Source organism: Vicia villosa, linkage group LG3, assembly GCF_029867415.1.
Source record: "Vicia villosa cultivar HV-30 ecotype Madison, WI linkage group LG3, Vvil1.0, whole genome shotgun sequence".
Taxonomy (NCBI): domain Eukaryota; kingdom Viridiplantae; phylum Streptophyta; class Magnoliopsida; order Fabales; family Fabaceae; genus Vicia; species Vicia villosa.
The window spans coordinates 209,304,519-209,309,690 of NC_081182.1; positions in this window are offsets into that span (position 1 = coordinate 209,304,519).

The window sequence follows — 5,172 nt, forward strand, 5'->3', positions numbered from 1 at the left end:
CCATTGACTTTTGAGGAATTTTGGTCAACCATGACTTTTGAAGTTTTGAATCATAAATATATGATATATGAAGTCATTTGATCAAGAAAAATCAAGAAAATCAATCAAGAATCAAAAAGTCAAAAGTTTGACTTTCATACTTAGAAAAATTTTCTAAGTGTTTTTCATGGTTTTTTCCAAACTTTGAAAGGGAATTTCTCAAAATTTCACCTACAAACTGAAAAAAACTTCCAACATGAAAGTTGTAGATTTTGATCCAATAAACAACTTTGACACATATAAATTTTTTCCATAAGATCATCCATTTAAGAGAAATGGAGGTTCAAAGTTGATACTTTTTGAAAATTTCACTTAAAACTTCATTTTCTTCAAAGTTCATGGATCTTTTTCACCCATTTCCTTAAAGGTCTTGAAGAAACTTTCGACTAGGGTTTTGAAGTGTGTAACATGAGCTTTCCAAAATGTCAAAGAGCATGAAAAAATATGGAGTGTAGCCATGGTTTTGAATTTTGACATTAGTGAACTTTTCACTTGAAATTTCAAGTCATTTTGCCAAAGTTATGAACCATTTTGCCAAATGATCCAAGTAATGATGCATAGATGCAATAATTGGAGATATTTTTCTGATTTGAGATCAGAATGGAAGAGGATAAGAAGCTAGAGTTTTAACCATGGTTTAGTCACTTTTAACCATGTGCATTAAATGTAAAGATTCCATTTTATCTTCAAATGCCAAATCACCAATTCTTGATCAACTTGCAAAGCTTTGTATTCAGAAACCTTGGCCTATAAATAGAGGTCCAAACTTCATTGCAAATCACACCAAAACCTCACAATTATAGGTTTTCTCTCTTCTTTCTTGAATTACAAGTCATGTGTTTCAAAGTGAGGTAGAAAACTCAACCTCCAAACCTTGCAAGTTCTGACCAAAGTGATGCTTCCCACAAACCATAAACATCACATATGATGTGTTTGAACCATCCATACACCCCAAAAACACCTAAAACTCAAAATCACTACTTCACTTTCCAAATATGCATAACATGAGACTTATCATGCCAAATTTTATTTAAGCTCATTTCTGACCAAGTTAATCATCCAAACACCATCCATGTACCATATATGAACTATCCCAATCATCATCCATGATCTGAAACATCAAAATCATCAAATTCGATCCTCACACCATAGCTCTGCAGATCGGGTGTCACAAACTGATCAAAAGGTTTTCAGTTCATTCCAAGACTTCAAACATGTTCCATAAGGTCCACTGAAGGTGTTCAGATCAAGAAACAACATCTGGAATCCCTCATTTGCAGAATTCGATTTCCAGTTTTGACATTTTTAAGGTAAGCTCTCTTGAACTTCAAACTCTATTCTCCACGCATCATAAATGAAATATGAGCATACCATCTTGTTTATGCACCTATGAGGATCATTAACCCTCAATCAATTGCATCATAACATGATCATACACGATTTCACATTGAATTTCAGTTCTAGGGTTCTTCGTGTTCATCAGAAAATTGATAGTCTTAGAGTGAAAATAAATGAAATTAAATGCTATCATCATGTTCCTCGTCCAAAACCGAGCAAGATAGACCCTTCACTTGATCAATTTGGTTCAGTTTCAAGAATTTTCAAAATCAAATGGGGATGGTGTTCTTGGCGCCATTTTCTGTTCATAAATTTCAAATATCAGTTTTCAAATATAATTAAACGAAGTTGTTATAATAACAAGCTGCGCGCGCAGCTGGGTTGGCAAGTGTTTTGGCTGGTAAACACAAGGGCGTGGGTTCAACACCTCTAGGGACCAAAACCATTTTTTTTACAACTATTTTTCTTTCATTTTTTAACAAACTTCAATTAATTATTTAACTAACCAAATCAATTCATTTTTCATTCATTTTTTATACACCTCTCATTTAATATATATATTTTAAGGATATCAAAAAAAATCATCAAAAAATATTTATTTGATACATTTTTAAATAGTTTTAAAATGACTTGTTTTTAAGTAATTTTAATACTTTTAAATACTATTTTTTCATTTGATTTTCAAACTTAGTAACTTGTAAATATTTTTTGAAGCAAATCCTAATTATCTAAGTGTTAATTGAGGATGATCTTTTGATTAAATTGACTTCTTTCAAAATTCAAATCGTTTTAAAACGAGCGATCGCGATTCTTTTCAAAAAACAATAAACCATTTCTTTTTGAAACTTTTTGATTAAATCTTTTAATTGATCCAATGATTTTCAAAACGATGTGGGGCCTCTCGAATATTAGAGAGTATAAGACCCACTCTTGTTTCTTTTATACAGTTTTTCTTTGTACAGAAAACTCTTTCAAAACAAACTTTCAAACAGTTTTTTTCAAACAACGCGTCTGTAAATAAAACGATCAACCATGCTTTTCAAGAATACCATGGGCCTCCATGTAGGTATAAGTCCCAAGCCTTTTTGTACATACCCATTCCAGTACATGAAATTAGGTATTTCATTGTACGCCTTTTGCACATATCTCAATCAATACGTTTTTTAAACTTTGAATAACAAACCAAAAACGAAGGTTTCTTTAAATCTTCCCAAAAATATACCATGGGCCTCCATGTAGGTATAAGTCCCGAGCCCTTGTAAATACTTGTTTACATAGCTTTGAATAAACTCAAGTGGACTTCTCCTCGAGTATGAGTCCCGAGCCCTGTGTATACAAATGGATCATGCTTACAGGTATATTTCCTTCATAAACTCCATTATATACACACACTTTGTCATATATAATTGTTCATACCTGTTCATGTTTGTTCATACTTGTTCATGTTTGTTCATATGTGTGATATGTGTGCTTGTTCAACTTAGTACAATACTAGGTTCCCCATAGCCTCCTATTGGGCTTCGTGCAAAGAATCTCCACTAGTTTAGGTTAGGACATAGAGTATGGTTTCCCGGTGAAATCGCTCTAAGAGCTCAAACCAACTATACCATGCCTCCCCTTGGGCTTTGTACAAACGAGTGACCCTCCCATAGCCTCCTCTTGGGCTTACAATGCAAGGACCCTCGATAGTCCCTCCCATAGCCTCCTCTTGGGCTTACAATGCAAGGACCCTCGGATAGCCTCCTCTTGGGCTTCGTACAAGGACCCACGGGCTTCTTATAAGCATCCCCAATATCCAAATCAAATACCCTAGGAGATTAGACATTTATCATCTCTATGATAGGAGTATCTCATCTATATCATCACAAACAATCAAACAATCAATCAATCAAACTTTTTTGCCACAAGGCTGGCTAATCAATCAAACTGTTTTACCACCGTACTGGATGATTAATCAAAGTTTTTGTCACAAGGCTGACTTCATTGAAACTTTTGCCACAAGGCTGGCTGATTAATCAAATTTTTTGTCACAAGGCTGACTTCATTGAAACTTTTGCCACAAGGCTGGTTAAACAACAAAAACATCTTTATCATTCTAAGCGCCCTAAGTGGCATGGCCCCGGGCTTATAATGAAAAGATTTTCAAACAAAAAACAAACAGATGTATGTGATGATATAGATTAGATACATCGAACATTTAGATGACATTTGTCTCTTTTCCTTTGCTTCCACTAGCATAAGTGGGAACTACGATTGCTCTGACTTTCTCAACATCCCTTTGAGAATACGTAGGCACAAGGTCGATCCTTGGCGAGCAAAACAAAAACAAAAAAAACCATTCAAACCTTAGCACCCGTAGACCCCGAGCTACAGATGCTCTGATTCCCTCTAGGGGATATGTATGCAGAGGATCACGATGATCTTTGCGAGCATAATCAAACAAACACCTTAGGTCCCACCTCTTTCTCACAAGAACCTCCACCATAACAAGAATGGAATAAACAAAACAAAGAAACCTATAGAGTATTATAGATACGTTGGGTGCTAATACCTTCCCTTCGTATAACCAACCCTCTTACCCAAGATCTCTCCCCACTTTTTAGGTTATTGCAGCTTTTTTCCTTTTCCTCTTTTGGAAACAATAAAAAGTTTGGTCGGTACAAAAGAAAAATCATTTTTATGAGCACTCGAGCCCAAAGAAGGCATCAGGTGTCTCATCCACAAAAAAGAGGAACCAAAAACGATTTTTCGCCCGCGACAACGCGTATGTTATACAAGCTGAGCGCGTAGCTTAGTTGGCCAAGTTTTGTGTGTTGGTCATGAGGACGTGGGTTCAAACCATGGTGAGGCCAAAACCAATTTTTTATCACTTATTTATTTCACATTTCTTCACAACTTAACCAATTAATTCACCCTTCAAATTAAATCATTTTTGCTTGATTTTCCACACACTTGTCATTTAATATATCTATTTTATGAATAACAAAAAAAAATCACAAAAATATTATTTATTTGATATATTTTTATTCGGTTCAAAATAGCGTGTTTTTAAGTATTTTAAAATACTTTTAACACATGTTTTCATTAAATTTCAAAACCTAATCACTTTGTAAATATCTTGTGATAAAAACCTAATCATTCAGGTCTTAGTTAGGTGTAGACTTTGCCATTACCCTAATTAAGTTGACTTTTGTCAATTTTCAAACCTCAATCAAACAGACAATTAAGGTTTTCATTCAACAAAACCTTACATCCAGCAAAACATTTTCAACTGTTTTTTCATAAACAGTAAATCAATTGCACTTGGGCCTCTAATATAGTGTAAGACCCAACACCCTTTTATTTTCAAAACTTTCTTCTTAGTATTGAAGGGCATTATTCCCGGTGAAACTCTCCATATACCTATGTGATATAGTGTCCATCTTCACTTCTTCTGTTTTCAAAACAAAAACATTTCAAAACTGTTTTCAATAAACAATTCAACTGTTATCAATAAACAACCTAGCTGATGGTAAAGCTTTGTACATACATCTTTCAAAGGCCTCCACTCCATCCAGGTTAGGCTTTACAGCTTTCAATTTACAACTTTCATTTAAATTCCTTTCAAATATAAACTATATATACACTGTTTAGAACTCCGTCTGAGAACAACCTTAGGACAAATAAACTGTATATATATTATAGGACTATGGCCTAGGATTGAGAATGTCTTCCCGGTGAAGGCTCATTCCTAATTAGAGATCTTTAGTTAAAACCTCAAGATGAATTATTCCCGGTGAAACATCTTGAAAAAAG